Raw genomic sequence first — 18185 nt, forward strand, 5'->3', positions numbered from 1 at the left:
GTGCACAGTGCTCTGCATCTGCACTGTTCACCGCTGTCTGCAAGGTCTGTGTGTGTGAGTACAGCTCACCCTATAGTGTGTGCTTCAGCCACGTCTGGTTGTAGTGCACTCAGTGTGTGTGTCTGCCTCATACATTGTCCTTTTTTGCCAATTCATAATTTTTCCTGATTTCTCCTATTAGTGTGGTGGTTCCAGCCATATTCAGCTAAATTGGTTCCAAACACACTATATAGGAGTAGATAGAGGAGCCTTTCTGCAGCATTGTGCCCTGCAGCCCCAGCCAGATTAGTATTAGACTATTTTTTGTAGCCTCATCTATTGCATTGTAGGTTACCTTCCTACATTGTAATAGCTACAAAAAGTTTGTGATACTATCGGTATTACATCTTTGGGCACATCCAGTGTTTTTTGTGACAAAAAAAACCTAAATAAAGTTCACCAAACACTCCACTTTACAGTTGTGTAGGCCACATTAGCTCATATTAAAGTCTAGTCCACACTTTATAAAATTAGTGTTTCTTAGACCTGTTAGCAGCTGTTCAGGAATAAGCACACTAAGCCCTTAGTACTTTTCTGCCTATGTTTATCAGTCTACCAAAATGAAGAAGGCAGGGAGTAAGGCATGTGGTCATGGGCGTGGGCGTGGAGTTTCTGCAGGGAGAGGACATGAGGATTCTGTGCCTGCAGGGAGAGGACTTGGGGATTCTGTGCCTGCTGCGGGCACCAGTGACTCAGCATCCCCCAGTTTTACCAGGGAACAGTCCTTTGTGCGCAGCTTTGTAGGAGCTAGCCGTACCCCACTGCTGCGGGAGGACCAAATTGAAGCCGTTGTCGGATGGATGGCAGCTAACGCATCGACTTCAATTAGTTCCAGATCCTCTCAGGTCCTGAGCACTGAAGAGCACCCATCTGTCTCTTCACCACCTGCCAAATTGTCCAGGCAGTCAGAGAGCCCTTGACAGGAGCCATCTCTACTTCTGTTCTCTGAATCTCTTGGCTTGGAAAGAGGGGGCCAGCCAAGCAGAATTCGAGAATTTGAAGAAGAGGTAGTATGCAGTGATGCGCAACCGTTTTGTCTCTCTGAATCTGAAGAGGCGGGTGGGCCAGTGCCTATGGTCAGCAGCACACCTCAGTATGCATCTGATGATGAGACTCAGGTGCCACTTTCTGGTGCGTACTGTTCTGTCAAGACTACCCAGGAGAAGCAGTTGTTTGAAGAGGGTGGTGTAGATGATGAGGTCCTTGACCCATCATGGCGTGAGGGACAGGAAGGTGGTGGGAGCAGCTCTGAGGAAGAGATTCCCCGAACAGCCCAAAAAGGAGGGAGGGGGAGGGGGCAGACTTGGTTGCCTGTAGCCTCCATTTCGGCACCCATTAGGAGCATGGCTCTTCCAAAATCCAAAGCAGGCGCTCCCAAGACTTGCAGTGCCTGGTCCTTTTTTGACACAGTTGCAGATGACATTTGCTTTGTCAAATGCAAGCTGTCTAATCAGAAGGTGAAAAGAGGGAAAAGTGTCAGCAACCTCAATACCACAAATATGTGGAAACATGTGCGGACCAAGCACGTGGTGGAGTTACAAAAACACACTGAAGACCTAGGCCAACCTACAGCGCCACCTACCACCTCTTCAGCTCGTGTTGTAGCCTCTTCCTCCAGCTCACACACACAGCTGGTTCGGCTTCCTCACAGGATCGCCATGGAAGAATTTCTGGCACTGTTGTACAGAGACACAGTGTAATTCCACCCACAACAACACTTTCCCAGTCATCCTCACACTCCCAGGCCAGTCTACAGCCATCGTTAGCACAGGCATGGGAGAAAAGGCGCCCATACTCGGCAAACCACCCCCGAGCACAGGCTCTGAATGCTGGCATTGCTAAACTACTGGCCCTTGAAATGCTATCATTCAGGCTGGTGGAGACTGACACCTTCCATAAATTTATGGCATTGGCAGTCCCACAATACAACATGCCCAGCCGCTTTTATTTCAGCAGGCAAGCCATCCCTGCCCTGCAACATCATGTGGAGGGAAAAATTAAACAAGCGCTACAAAACGCCGTCAGTAGCAAGGTCCACCACATCATGTGGAGGGAAAAATTAAACAAGCGCTACAAAACGCCGTCAGTAGCAAGGTCCACCTGACCACCGATGCGTGGACCAGTAAGCATGGACAGGGACGATACCTTTCCCTCACTGCCCATTGGGTAAATGTTGTGGAGCCGGGTACAGATCTTGAGAGTGGCGCTGTACGTGTTCTGCCAACTACAAGGATTGGAGGAATCCAGTCTGTACACATTGACTCCTCCTCATACTCCAGTTCCTCTGAATCAGCGCTGCAGGAGCCGTCACGGTCTACCTCCACATCGACCCGTGAACGGTTACCTGTTATGATGACCGATATGACCACAGCCGTGGCCAAACGTCAACAGGCCGTATTAAAATTAATTTCTTTGGGGAATCAAAGCCACACACCGCAGGAGCTCTGGAATGCCATCAAGCAGCAGAGCGACGTGTGGTTTGTGCCAGCGAATCTCCAGCCAGGCATGGGTGTGTGTGACAATGGCCGAAATCTGGTGGCAGCTCTGGGCCTAGGCAACCTCACTCGCATCCCATGTCTGGCACATGTGATCAGCTTGGTCGTGCAGAGTTTTTTGAGGGACTATCCGGATCTTCATGCACTGCTTCACAAGGTCCGCATACAGTGCGCTCACTTGCGGCGTTCCAGCAGCGCAAGATCACGTATTGCAGCTCTGCAGCGCTGATTATGTCTTCCGGAACATCGCATCATATGTGACCTACCCACCAGGTGGAATTCAACGTTACATATGTTGGAGAGGTTGTGTGAGCAGCAGGCAGCAGTAATGGAGTACCAGCTGCAGCAGGCGCAAACAAGTCGCAGTGCGCGCCGTTCACACTTCACCACCACTGAGTGGGCCTCTATGAAGGACATTTGCAACGTTTTGCGTGCCTTCGATTATTCCACGTGGATGGCGAGTGCAGATGATGCACTAGTCAGCATGACTATCCCCCTTATCTACCTGCTTGAAAAAAACACTGCAAGCACTAAGGGACGAGGTTTTGGAAGAGGTGGAGGATGAGGAGTCACAAATGCCATCTGATTCTCTACAGTCTGCGCAACGTGGTTCCTCACAAAGGCCTAGGCAGGGGACACTTTGTGAGGAGGAGTCAGTGGATGAGGAAGACATCTGTCCAGAGGAGGGAGATACACAATGCTCTAGTAGTCAGTATCTAGAGCGAGGGTGGGGTGATGCAGAGCAGGCAGAGATCACGCCTCAAGCAGGAGACAGCGTTTCTTGGCCAGTTGGCAGTCTGCAGCACATGGTTGATTTCATGCTGCAGTGCCTGAGAAGCGACCGCCGCATCGCCCACATTCTCAACACTGCTGATAATTGGGTGTCCACCCTCCTAGATCCTCGCTACCGGGACAACTTACAAAGCCTCATAACACCGTTGAATCGGGAGCGTAAAATGCGGGAGTACCAAGACTCACTTGTGCATTCCATCATGTTCTCCATTCCAACCGAGAGCAGTGCTGCTAGTGCTTTACAAAGCAGCTCAGTGCGTCGAGGCAGTGGAGGAAGCTCTGCACAAAGAGGGAGCAGAAGCAGCGCCTCAGCACAAGGCAAGACCAGTATTGCCGAAATGTGGCAACGTTTTTTGTCCCCGCTGCCACACAGACGGCTCCAGTCAGCAGGAGGCAACGTTTCCGTCAGATGGTGACAGACTACATGTCTTGCCCTCTTAGTGTACTCCCAGACTGCTCTTCTCCCTTCAAGTTTTGGGTCTGTAAGCTGGATACATGGCCAGAGCTTAGTCAGTATGCATTGGAGGTGCTAGCTTGCCCTGCTGCTAGTGTATTATCGGAAAGCGTCTTTAGTGCCGCAGGTGGTGTACTAACAGACCGTCGCATGCGACTATCCTCTGATAACGTTGACCGGCTTACTTTTCTGAAAGTGAACAAGGCCTGAATCTCTCATGAATTTGCCAGTCCTCTTCCAGAATAAATAGTTGGTTGGCAACAGTATCCAGGTCTCCTGTTGTGTTCATGTTTCTACCACCTGAACTGTAATCCCTGAGCTCCAACACCGCCAGTTGCTGTTCAGAAGTGCTGTTTGCACAGTCAATGCTTGCTGCCGTGTTATTGGGGTTCAGTAACGTCAGCTGTTCCCCTGCTGTGCGGACGGCAATTTCTCCTGCTCTGTCCAGATTCTCACTACTACAGATTTTAAAGTTGCTACAATTACACCTCTGGCTCCTCTGTTTTCAGTATTATCCCTGGGCTCCAATACCGCTAGTTGCTGCTCAGAAGTGCCGTCTGCACAGTCAATGCTTGCTCCAGTGTTATTGGGGTTCAGTAACGTCAGCTGTTCCCCAGCTGTGTGTCCGGCAAATTCTCCTGCTTTGTCCACATCCACTGTACTACTGATTTAAAACTTGCTCCAATTACACCTCTGGCTCCTCTGTTTTTAGTATTTACCCTGGGCTCCAATACCGCTAGTTGCTGCTCAGAAGTGCCGTCTGCACAGTCAATGCTTGCTCCAGTGTTATTGGGGTTCAGTAACGTCAGCTGATCCCCAGCTGTGTGTCCGGCAAATTCTCCTGCTCTGTCCACATTCACACTACTACAGATTTTAAAGTTGCTCCAATTACGCCTCTGGTTCCTCTGTTTTTAGTATTTACCCTGGGTTCCAGCACCGCCAGCTTTTTCCCAGCAGTGTCTTTGGCACGAGTACTCCCTCCTGCCCAGCCTGGTTCCAGCACGCCAGCTGTTTCCAGGTAGTGTCAACGTCACTTTGCCTCCAATGCGTTGTCCTGTCGTGTTGCGGTCGGGTTAGCCGACTCTATGGTGCCTGCAGTTTAGGTGACTCCTATGTGGGCTGCGGGATCTGGCAATGAAGGCTGGTTCCATAGTGCCAATAGGACAAGCACCCCCTGTAGGACTGTGGGTTTTGGTAACTGCGGCCGGCTCGCGGCCTTGAAACTTTTTTTTTACATGGGTACCTTCTGCTACCCATCCGGGTTCCAGTACTATCAGCTGGTCCTCGGTAGTTCCTCAGCCTTCTTGTACCTTCTGCTACATTTCCAAGTTCAAGCTTTTTGAAATGGTTCTTGGTAATCACTCTGGATCTCCCTGACGAGGACCCTGAAGACCAACCCGAAGAAGACGAGGACCCTGAAGACGACGACCCTGAAGACGAGGACCCTGAAGACCACCCCGAAGAAGACGAGGACCCTGAAGACCACCCCGAAGAAGACGAGGACCCCGAAGACGACGACACTGAAGACCACCCCGAAGAAGACCAAGAAGATGACCCTGAAGAAGTTGACCAAGAGGACAAAGAAGAGAAGACAACCACCAAGATACAGAAGAACAAGAGACAGAAAACCAAGAAGCAGAAGTACTAGAAGCTGCAGAACAAAAAGCGGAAGAACATTAAGCATAAGACTAAATATCAGAGCAAAAGATATTATCTAAATTATAAGCAGAAGATGACTAAGCAGTGCATGGGGGTGAGTCCATTCCTCCTCGTGGTGCCCCTGGAAAAGACCTGCTTCTGCAGGCCAAACTGAACGCGGACAAATCCTGTTGTAAATCTTTTGTGACGGGCAGAACGAAAGGTGTAATGTTCAAACTTTTATAGATAGCAACTACAGGAATGCCTGTCACAAATAAGAATATGATGAAGAAGAAGAATATGAAGAAGTAGAATATGAAGAAGAATAATAGTTGAATAAGAAGAATATGAAGAATGTAAAAAAAAAGAATAATACAAAGAAGGTGAAGAAGAAGAATATGAAGAAGGTGAAGAAGAAGTTGATGAAAAATGCTGATGCTGAGGATGATGAAGGAGAAAGTGTGGGAGAAGTAAAAAAGAAGGTGAAGAGCATGGAAGTAGTGAAACATAAATATCTGACAAAATATAAAAATACTTAACATAGTCAATATTTCCGTAACTCAGAACGTCTTAAAAAAAATATTAATTCCTGCTATTCCATTTGATTGGGCTAAACCTCTATGCCTTTATTGTCTCCCCCCACCTCCCCCAATACATTCTACATTATTCTTAGTTGTTTTCCTTCATGTAGAATTAACCTACAAGGAAAGAAAGGGTTTATTTTCATTCCGATATTTGTCCCATTGACTTGCATTGGTTTCCGGTATCGGAATCGGCGATATCCGATACTTTTTGGGTATCGGTCCGATCCAATCCGATCCGATATTTCCCGATATCGGAAGGTATCGCTCAACACTAATCGTCACACTACCTGTGTGATCGCTACAGCGATCCCGACAACGATACGACCTGGCAGGGATCGTTGCTGTGTCACTGTGTGGTCGTTGGTGAGATGTCAAACAGTCAGATCTTCCCAACGATGCAGCAACGATACGGCGACCCATAGCGACCTGTATAACGATGCAATTCAAATGCATGCCTATGTGTCTCAGTTCTGACTCGCCAACGAGGTCATTTGCAAGGTGTCAAACACACCGATGCATACTACCCAGCGGGATCTCAACGATCAAAAAAAGGTCCAGGCCATTTCGACACGACCAGCGATTTCACAGCAGGGGCCTGGTCGCTGCTACTTGTCAAACGTAGCGAGATCGCTGCTGAGGTCGCTGTTGCGTCACCAAACTTGTGACTCAGCAGCGATCTCGCTAGGGATCTCGCTTAGTGTGACGGGGGCTTTACTCTGTTTCTCTTCAGCAATAGATTGGTTTTCTGGCAGTATGTTTGTGCAGTGTGGGAGGACATGCCGATGTAGAAATTGTTATATTGACATGAGGCTACAGAAAATCCTTATCAGAGCACACCTACTTAACCCCTTTGCTGCAGCGATTTTCCTTTTTTTTTTTCTATTTTTTTTTCTCCCCTTCTTTCAAGTGTCATAACTTTTTTATTTTTCCCTCCACATAACCAAAGGAGGGCTTTTTTGTGGGGCAAGCTGTATTTTTAAATGACCCCATTCATTTTATCATGTGATGCTCTGGAAAGCAGAAAAGAAATTCCAAATGTGTTGAAATGGCAAAAAAAAGTGCAATTTTACAATTGTTTCTTGTATTTTTTTCATTTACCATATTCACTATACCGTAAAACTGACCTGGAAATATAATGCTCCCGGCATTATATGCAGAATCCAAACATGCATAGTTTTTTTTATTTAAATAGTGAAGAAAAATTCGGAAATTTGTAAAAAAAAAGAATAAAATAAATAAATAATTAATTTACTTTCGTTCCTATTTTCCGAGACTCGTAACGCTTTCAATTTTCAGGATCTGCTGCTGTGTGAGTAGTTAGATTTTGCTTCCTGAGCTGATGGTTTTACTGATACCATTTTGTGGGTAGATATGACGTTTTCATTGCTTCTTATAGCATTTTATTGCCATGTTACTGTGGCCAAAAAAATCGTACCATTTACTTATTAGATTGATTTATCTTATATTTTGATTATATTGGACTTTTACAAAGCAGCAATACCAAATATGTGTAGTATTAATTTTTTTTTTTTTTTTTACTTTTAATGAGCCAAAAGGGAGGTCATTTGAACTTTTTTTTTTTTCTTCATATTTTTAAAACCTTTTTACTGTATTTAATGGTTCCTTTAGGTGACTTGAAGCTGTGATCCTCTAATCGCTTGTCCTATACATAGAAGTGCGTTATCACTGATATGTATAGTGAAAATTACATTCTCCTATGAATCTAAGCTACGGGATGGCTTTCACAAGAGAATTGTAATGACAAGCATGAGCATCTTTGGCAGACCCCTGGCTGTCATGGCAACCCATCAGCGTCCCATGATCAAATCATGGGCGCGCCAATGGGAGTCGTGGGATCTCGCGCCACCCCGCCACACCGGCACGTGTTAAATGCCACTGCCTAAGATCGACAGCAGCATTTAACAGGTTACCAGCCACGGGTAGAGTTTGGCTCCACCTGTAGCCATTAAAGGCACATGTGGGCTCAAGAAAACTGGTGGAAAACATGACAGTCACAAAGTGTGATCTTTCTCATTTATGTCTCTTGTAGCAACTACCTTCCTTCCCTTACGCTACTATCAAAACCAGGGAGATAAACTTTTTATGATGCTCTCCAAATAATATTCCCGAGCACTGTACCTACAATATTAAAGGGAACCTGTCATGAGGATTTTATACTTCAAATTATTGGCATGTATGTGTGCTTTCAATCTGAGTAAATCCACACCTTAATTTGAAAAAATACATTTTGTTTTTTTTTTCTGAGAAATCCAGCATTGAAATTGTACGCAAATGAGCTGCAAGTGCATAGTGGTGGGGCAATGCACTTGCAGCTCACCTGCTCTCCCTTCCCTTTCTCCCACCTGCTTTTCACGTCTGCTAGACAATTCACTCTTATTACAGAGACCTGTCTTGCGAAAGAGCCATCAATGCCTGGGGTGATGCATGCCCAGTATGGTGGTCCTGATGTCGCTAGATCTAATGTATCAATGAGCTGAGGAGAAAATCGGCACAGAAAAGAACAGCAGTGGAAAAGTGTGGCCTGTCAATCAGAAAAAGATTACAGGTGGGGAATAGTGGGGGCAGGAGAGCCACAAGTGCACTGTCCCAACCAGAGAACTTGTTGCTCATTTGCACACAATTTCAATGTAGGATTTCTTTGAAACAGTAAAAAGGATTATACATGCCATTAGTTCGAGGAATTAAATCCTCATGATGGGTTCTCTTTAAGCCTGATATAATTTATATATAATGCCAAGAAATAATTAGCAGCCCGACTGGTCCAGCTACAGGACACATTTTAAGTCCTGTCATATTAAATCCATCCTCTGCATTTAAAGAGTTAATGCTCCAGTAGAAGCATCCTATAATAATATTATTTCTAATTACAATGTGCAGGAGTGAGGACTGATATTTTGGTTTTCATCTGTAGTATGGCTTTCTCTTGCATTTACTGAACAGCTTTTGATCAGTGCAGGGATATATACAGTCTGATGTGTTCTTTTTTATTAGCACTATAAAGTTTTATCTTGCTGGTTCCCTGTTTAAAATGCACCTAAACCTTCTGTCATGAACTGAACTGTCTCCCACACAGCCATATACTCTGATACTGTGAGCGAATAAACCAATGCTGCAATTTGCTTTTCCGAAGGAAAAAGAATCAAATATCTTTTATAAAGAGTAGTTAAGTGAAAGGAACATTTGACAGATAACACCAATTAGCTATATAGTAAACTGTATTTAGCAGAATTGTATCTATTAGACAGTGGTTTAGACTTATAATTAAATCATCTTTCTTAGCTCTGCTGTTGCCTAAAGGCCATCCCAAATATACACTGGTCAAAAAAATCAAGGGAACACTTAAACAACACAATGTAACTCCAAGTCAATAACACTTCTGTGAAATCTACCTGTCCAGTTATGAAGCAACACTGATTGTGAATCAATTTCTCCTGCTGTTGTGCAAATGGAACCGACAACTGGTAGAAATGATAGGCAATTGGCAAGATACCCCAATACAGGAGTGATTCTTCAGGTGGTGAAAACAGACCATTTCTCTGTTCTCATCCTTTTTGGTTGTGGTTTTGGTCACTTTTTAATGTTGCCATTGCTCTCACCCCTAGAGGTACAGTAGCAGGAGGCGGTGTCTACAGTACAACCCACAGAAGTTGCTCAGGTAGTGCAGTTCATCCAGGATGGCACATCAGTGCGAGCTGTGGCAAGAAGGGTAGCTGTGTCTGTCAGCACAGTGTCCAGAGCATGGAGCAGATACCAGGAGATGTGGAGGGAGCTATAGAGGGCAACAACCCAGCAGCAGGACCGTTACCTCCTCCTTTGTGCAAGGAGGAACAGGAGGAGCACTGCCAGAGCCCTGCAAAATGACCTTCAGCAGGCCACAAATGTGCATGTGTCTGCACAAACGGTTAGAAACCGACTCCATGAGGGTGGTATGAGGGCCCGACGTCCACAGATAGGGGTTGTGACCACAGCCCAACACGGTGCAGGACGCTTGGCATTTGCCACAGAACACCAGGATTGGCAAAGTCGCCACTGGCGCCCTGTGCTCTTCCCAGATGAAAGCAGGTTCACACTGAGCACATGTGACAGATGTGATGGAGTCTGGAGACGCCGTGAAGAGCGATCTGCTGCCTGCAACATCTTTCAGCATAACCTGTTTGGCAGTGGGTCAATAATGGTGTGGGGTGGAATTTCTTTGGAGAGTCGCACAGCCCTCCATGTGCTCGCGAGAGGTAACCTGACTGTCATTAGGTACCAAGATGAGATCCTCAGACCCCTTGTGAGACCATATTCTGGTACAGTTGGCCCTGGGTTTCTCCTAATGCAGGACAATGCCAGACCTCATGTGGCTGAAGTGTGTCAGCAGTTCCCGCAAGATGAAGGCATTGAAGCTATGGACTGGCCTGCCCCTTCCTCAGACCTGAATCCGATTGAGCACATCTGGGACATCATGTCTCGCTCCATTCACCAACGTCACGTTGCACCCCAGACATTGTAGAGAGGTCATACAGGCACGTGGAGGCCACGCACAATACCGAGCCTCATTTTGACTTGTTTTAAGGACATTAAATCAAAGTTGGATCAGCCTGTAGTGTGTTTTCCCACTTTAATTTTGGGTGTGACTCCAAATCCAGGTCTCCATTCGTTAATAAATTTGATTTTCATTGATGATTTTTTTGTGATTTTGTTGTCAATACATTCAGCTTTGTACAGAACAAATTATTCAATGAGAATATTCATTCATTCAGATCTAGGATGTTATTTGAGTGTTCCCTTTATTTTTTTTGAGCAGTGTATTTGGGACATTGGCAGACACCCTTGGCCTGGAGGGGGACAACTGCTATCTTTTCTTGAACTGATAATGGTTCTTTTTTTCAAACAGATTACATGTAAGTGGCTACAGCTCTTTCCATCAGTAATTTTGAGAGCCTCAAAAGAGAAGGGGGGTGTCTATTTTTCAATTAGGAGTCAATATAATGTACTCTTCTACTTTCGGACACATATAGAAAGAAGGGCTCTTTTGCAGGTCAATAGCTCATCATAATGCACAATTCCAGCTGCTTTGGAGGTGGAAATAGACCCCTTTACTTCTTAAGCCGGTGTACAGCTGTACAGTTTGCACCAATGATATCTCTGTGCATGTACTCTTCTTAATGTTCATGCATGCCACTAACTATCCCCTTCCCCAATATAGTAAATGCGTCCTTTGTTGTGTATATGGAGTGGGCTCAGGAGCTGAGCCTGTTCCATACAGTATGGGAGCCAGCTGTGTCATACATCTGACACCTGCTCTAACTGTAGAAACCAGAGTTAAATCTAACTGCTGCTGTTTGCCCAATTAGTTGTTACTTATATCTCTGCCAGCGACATTTAAAAAATTAATGTAAGTGGAAATACATTAGGTCACTCTTCTTTTCTAATTTCAGGGTGCTGGTCCATTCATAGCAGATCATTCACTTCATTTATACTTCAATTCTGGGGTATTGCACTATATAGTACAAGTGATCACAGGGTCCATTCCCCTATGAGGACAAAAAATGATGTGAAAGTGAATAAAAATTATTTTAAAAAATGTAAAAGTTAGAATCACCTCTCACCTTTTCTCAATGCATAAATAAATATATAAAAAAGGACATTTGATATTGCCACATCCATAGAAGTCAGAGATATCAAAATGTATAATTTAAATATACGACTAAAGAGAGAAAAAAGTAATGCCCAGAATTGCCACTTTTTTTTATCTCCTCATCTCCCCCCAAAAATATCTACCTCAACCTGGTACCAATAAAAACTACAGCTTGGCATGTAAAAAAAAAAAAGCCCTCATACTGCTCAATCAATGGAAAAATAAAATTAAATTCCCGTCCCAGAAAATGAGGACATTAAACATTTTATCCATATGGTGTCATTCAAAACTTCAATCTATCACATAAAACGTAAGGCTCTGACGTGACGTGGTTAATCTGCTCTGATGTCATAAGTTTTAGTCAGGTAATCTGTTAAAGGGAACATGTGACGTTGGATAACGCTACTTACCTGCAGATCTAGGGCTAATCTGCAGGTAAATAGCATTAGAAAGGTACCTGGCTACAAGAAGAAAATTAACTTTATTCCTCCCGGGAGTATAGGGCTTTCAGTCATACAGGCCCGCGAGGCAACAGTCACCACTCGAGGCAACAGTCGCCACTCGCTGCACTTTACTATTAAATTAAAGAGGTGGAGTGCGAATTGATGTTTGACCTCTGACCTCTGGGGACTGCTGTTTTGCAAATAACATGACATTTTAGGTTCTCCCCACCCCCGTTTTTTAAGCTCCTTGCTTGAATATTCATACCAGGGTGCATGATGTTTTGGGGTGAAAGTCTTGTTGCGCCAGGGAGAAGTGACCTCAAATACAGGGGTCACAGACCTAGATTGCTGGGGTCTAAAAATGGCTAAATGTTTTTTATTACAACTAAGGGTGTTCCTGATGTCTTGGGTCGATAATCCTTTAAGAATCCAGTGTTTTATGGATTCTTTAGTTAGGCTGTTGACAGCTGGAGAGTTGAATGAGAAACTGATTGTGTGATGTTCAAAGTAAACTGGCTTTACTGATAAATTTGAGATTTCTAGGCCTTTGTGGACTATTAAATTCTTATTGTGACCTTTTCCTTGAGTGGCCCTTGTGGATTGCTTGGGAGAACAAACAGTCATCTCTCCAAGCATTTTATTCTCCTAGTATGGTCCGCCTTTATTGTTCAAGTGTTAAGATGGAAAATAGTTCTGTTAATTCCTTGAATTGTTGAGCCTGATCCATCACTGGGGGGGAAAGTGTCAGAAGATGAATTAAATGTTAATGGCTTTGTCTGCTGATATGTGACAACTATACATTCAAATGAGTTGGTTAGATCAAGGGGTAGCATTTTTATCTCCTAGATTGGATTAGAAACAGATAGCTATCCGACATCCCCATCATCCCTGTATCTGACAGTGTTGTATTGAGTAATTCGTCGACATTGTAGCTTCCAGCGTCTGGCCTGCATTTCCATTGAGCCATGTTTCAGTTATAAAAGGTAAATCACGAGATTTTATTAGATCAGTTATGATTGTTTTTTTGTGTTTTGTGACTTAAGATGCAGATTACTTTAACATGCAGTCCTTATTTTGTCCCTGTAGTTGCTGTTTTGTGTTTCGGCAATATTTAGAATGAAATTGGGTTGAAATGGGGGAAAAAATCCTTTTAACACCCAGTCTACAGCCACTGCAAAACATGTGATGCGCCCCGTGTGGCCGTGGGGTACTCTGTAGCCGGGCCTGTCGGTTCTTTTAGGATAGTCACGGCGGCATGACCCGGTCCGTGGCCCCGGGCGGTCAATATCAAAGAAAAAGAGGGGAATAAAGGTTTGGGGATAAAGTTTCATGACGCCACCCGTGGTGTGCGACTATAGGTGGCGGCCACTGCTGTTCAGATCCACTGGGGCCATTGGTGACGCAGCAGAGATGGTTCAGCTTTCCACGGGTAGAGCTAGGCCTCAGGGCAGTTCAATAGGAATTTTTGATGTTGGTGGTGTAGTGCAAGGCAGGTGAAGCAGCAATTAAGTCTAGGACACAGCGGGGTGCAGTCTTCACGTTTTTACTCAGTTTTTACGGTGCTCCAGGTTACCACTGCTAGCCATGTTATAAAAGCCCACGGAGTCCTGTGTGCTTCGGGGGAAGTGATCCACCAACTCACAGATAACTTAGGTCCACTTGATTGGGACCCCCTTCTTGTATACCTTCCCGGGTCAGCTCTCTGCGCTAGCTCATGCCCTCCTGCCCTGCGCCTCGCACACAGTGTCCCGAGCCAGTGGCCCCAGGCCTTGTCGGGCGACGTCCTCTCTGTTCCCTTGGTCCTATATGGCCACCTTTTCAGGGAATGTGTGTGGTTTTGGCTCCGGCACTTAGATACCGCAAACTCCGGTTTGCTAGCTGAGTCCTGCAGTCCTCCACTAGTCTGGGGCCGGTCGCCTACTGCGACCTGATCCCTTCACGGTCAGCATGAACTCGGGCGCACGGGTGGACTCTGCACTTCCCGTGTCCCTATGATCCTTTCTCTGTCCCTGGAGTCCTTCTCTCTGACTACCTCGCTCCTCTCGTTCTTTCTCTTACTTGGCCCCTCTGACTGGACCTTTACTCTTCAATGGTCCTCACTCACTGCGATCTTACTCTTAGGACCCCTTCTCTCTTCACTCCGTGACAGACTCCTGTCACCAACTGCTCTGACTGACTAACTGACTTTCTAGATCTTTCTACCCGTCTTTTTATACTACCTGTCATGTGACCCACATCACCAACTGTCACTCTACGTGGTCCCCTCTACCTTCAGTCCTTCCTTCAGTGCTCCCCTAAACCTCCTCTACCTAGTTTCCCCCCTCCAGACAGGGACTGTGCTCTCCCTCAGGAGCAATCTCGCCCTTCCCTACTGGAGTGATGTGGTGTTGGATGTGGGTGTGTGGGTCCCGGGTAGTGCTCCCTCCTTACCCGAGAGTGGGGTACCACACCTCTGGCTGAGATGTAATACCTCTGTGGCAACTGGACCCGCAGGGGCGCCACACATGTTATTCCCCAGACAACCCATTTAACCCTAAGAAAGTTCATTAATTACTTTCTGCACAGACACAAGCTACTATGTTCTCTGTACTTTACAATGGTGTATTCCTGCAGACAGCCCATGTAATCCATTTGTATCTGGACAATTGTGAATTACGAGTACTGTACCATTGTCTTTGGTATCCAATCCCCATTTTGCAAGGTCCTGAATAGTCCTGGTGACCACTTGCTTTATGTATCTTTCCTTTGTTGCTGCTTCCTCCCAGCAGGTGACAGCATTACTGAAATGTTGCTTTAGAACTGTTGTTGCTTCCCACTCATTAATAAATAGCATGTGGGTGAAGCAGGGGTCTGCAGAAAGTGATTTTAATTCCTGTAATGATGAGGCAGTGGCTCACTGTATGAAGAGAAAAATCTGTCACTATAAATATCCCCGGCTCGTGAATCCACACCTGCGCTGATCCACTAAAGACGTACACTGAGTCAGGGAGATCAGGATGATCGTGATTTTTTTTTTTTTTTTTTTTTTAGTTTAGCTTATTTTTAATTTCTAATTGTAATGTGCGATGGAGAACACCGAATCGCTCATGGAGGAGACCAAAGTTCCTATTTAATGTATTTCTCGGTAATTTGGGTGCCAAATAAAGTCTTGAGGATTGGAAATTACACATGTACACTAAGCTTTATTTACATTTGTATATAGCTTATATAATGCAGCAGTTATCAGGGCAACGCAGGTTTTGGCGCATGAAAAGCAAATTCATTGAGCTCTTTCTAGCTGAAAGCGTTATTACTTTGCCCCCAGTTTCATTTCATATTGTTTTTGTTCCTATTCCCTCTTGCTTATCACAGACACCTAAGTGACCTTGTTTGTCGTCATTCTATTTTCTATTTCCTTCTGATACTTATTTGCCCTATTCTTGCTGTTCTGCTAAGTGACTGTTGATAGCAAAAATATTCCCCCAAGGAAACAAGAATATGTTTCCTTCTTCTCTCTGCTTATAAATCCCTTCTGGATATGATCAATCCACGGTCCCTTGTCTTGGATGTTGCTACATAACCTACAGAACAAGCAATGTATAATAAAATACTTCAAAGACTTCTTTTGTTGTTTTTAAAGATTTTTATTTTCTTTTATTTTGAGGAACAGATCTCATAAGTGTAAATCCTACCAAATCTTCAGTACATTTTTTGAAGCATTATAGCTTGATTTTTTTTCCATTAGTTTAGTGCTAAATATTAACATGGAAGGGCACATAAAAGCAGATTTCTTTAGTGATCCAAGAAAAAGTTATCAAAACTTCATCAATGTCAATGTTAAAGGGCTATTAAAGAGCAGCAAAAAATGTACTTCAAGAGGACTTGACATGTCTTAAATATGACCCCTCTTCCTTGTGGGTACATTCAGTATGAAGTTGGCATGGTCATCAACTGTTCTACAGTATGTGTTCGTGAGTTCACAGTTTATGAGAATCACATCCACTAGGCTGAAAAAAATCTATATTTACATATGACGCGCCCCCTGGGCCGTGGGGTACCCGGAGCCGGGCCGGTAGATGCTGGGGGTTGTTGTCACAGTGGCAGTGACCCGGTCCGTGACCCAGGTGGTCAATCCAAGGGTAGTAGATGTATATAGGTTATATAATGTCCGACTACGCCACCTGTGGAGTGCGGTTAATAGAGACCGCCGCTGCGGAACAGTCCTCTGAAGCCGGTGGTATAGCAGCAAAGGTGGTATAACTCCCCACAGAAAGAGTTAGCTTCAGGGCAGTGTGTGTGGATGATGGTGGTTGTGCAGGGTGTCGCGGTGTAGAAATAACCTCAGAGTCCGTATAGTGCAGTCCCAGGGTCTTTACTGGTAGCAATTAGACAGGCCTGGACTGGAGTACTGGCTAGAGATAAGAGTCTGGTCAGTCTGGGAGCAAGCATAGAGTCCCCCTGGACAGGTGAAGTTGTAGGCCTGCCGTTCTCACTATACTCTTTGGCTATTCTGCTTGTAGCTGTGTTGTAGCCCACGTCCCTGAGTGTAACGTGCTGTGCTCACCCGTATGGCTGGCAGCTCTGGCCTTGTGGATGCCTCGCTCCTTGGCGGTACTGGTCCCTCATTGCTGCTGAGCCTCCAGGCGTCTGATGGGGGCCAGGAGACCTGCAATCTCCTGCCCTACGGTACCTGCTGCTGGTCCTGAAGGGTCCCACAGCCTCAGACTCCGGTGTCCGGTTCTTTGTGTGCTCTGGCTAGGACGAGCTTTCTCCAGCTCCAGTCCCTAGCTCCTCTCTCTTCAAAGTCCTAAACTCAACTCCTCACTAAGCTAAACTAATCCCGCCTCCAGATCCAGTTGCCAAGGGGAGGGTCCTCCCCTTGCTGGTCTAGAGCCAGGAAGTGTTGCATGTATTGTGTTGCCTGGCCAAAAGAACCCCTGCTTGCTTCCAGACATGGCATCACCTCTTTTGAGGGAGGCAATGCCACTGTGGCAACCAGGCCCTTGGGGTGCCACACATACAAGAAAGAGGGGGCCATAAATTAGCAGACAAAAACAAGTCCTCACACAGGTCCATTAAAGGGAACCTGTCACGTGGAAAAATGCTATTAACCTGCAGATATGGGGTTAATCTGCAGGTTAATAGTGTTCTGAACCTGCCCAGTGCCCGCACTTAGACCCCCACTACCGGGAGAAAATGAACTTTATTCCTCCCGGCAGCGTTCTGGTTTCAGTTACGAGGCTGGCATTGGCGCATGTTCTGTCATTGCTCAGTATACAGTGACCATTGGCTGTAGCCACGCACTAGCACTGACTGAGAGCAGGCCCTAATGCTGACCTGCTGTCAGTCAGTGCCGTGGGTGCAATTACAGCTGCCGCTCTCTATACACAGAGCGGTGACTGAACCCGTGCCACCGCCACCCCCTTGACTGAAACCCAAATGCTGCTGGGAGGAATAAAGTTAATTTCCTCCCGACAACTGGACTCTAAGTGCGGGTGGTGAGAAGGTTCATAACTCTATTAACCTGCAGATTAACCTCATGTCTGAAGGTTAATAGTGTTTTTTCATGTGACAGGATCCATTTTAAAATTAAAAAAGAAAAAAAAGTTATGAGTCCTAGAAAATCAAGACACAAGCAAATATATGTGTGTGTGTATTACGCTTCATGGATGGAAACATAAACATCTTTGCTTCAGTGCTAAGAGAAATTATCAAATGCTCTAGCACTAAATTATAGGGTGTCAGCCTCCTGATATGCCCACCAAAATTGTGTGTGGGAGGGGGGGGGGTTGGAGTGAAACACATTAAGGAAAATGATGCTAAAGCAAATGATAAATATATACACTTAGATAAATGAAATGTTATACTCTGGTGCCTGATGTATCCAGATGCACTAACTTAACTGATGATGTAGGAGCAAATATATAGGGTAATACATTATACCTACTTGTGATTGGCTTTGCCCTGCTATAGAAGGCTGTAGTTTCTCTTGAGATCAGCTAATAATACATCCATACCTATTACTTGCACTATACTTAAACAATCCATAATCGGTATCATGATCGTGCATCCATACCCTGGGGATGTGACATGGTTAGGGCAATAGTGCAATAATAA

The 18185-nt window shown here is 45.3% G+C and overlaps 1 protein-coding gene across 1 annotated transcript in view; it reads left to right on the top strand.

Annotated features, from left to right (window-relative positions):
- The window catches only part of PUDP (pseudouridine 5'-phosphatase), a 505744-nt gene that overhangs the window by 34697 nt on the left and 452862 nt on the right, over positions 1-18185 (top strand). The gene's annotated exons all lie outside the window — the stretch shown is intronic.

Source organism: Phyllobates terribilis, unplaced genomic scaffold (genome assembly GCF_046119375.1).
Source record: "Phyllobates terribilis strain yellow unplaced genomic scaffold, ASM4611937v1 Scaffold_2__4_contigs__length_985480577, whole genome shotgun sequence".
In the NCBI taxonomy this organism is placed as follows: Eukaryota; Metazoa; Chordata; class Amphibia; order Anura; family Dendrobatidae; genus Phyllobates; species Phyllobates terribilis.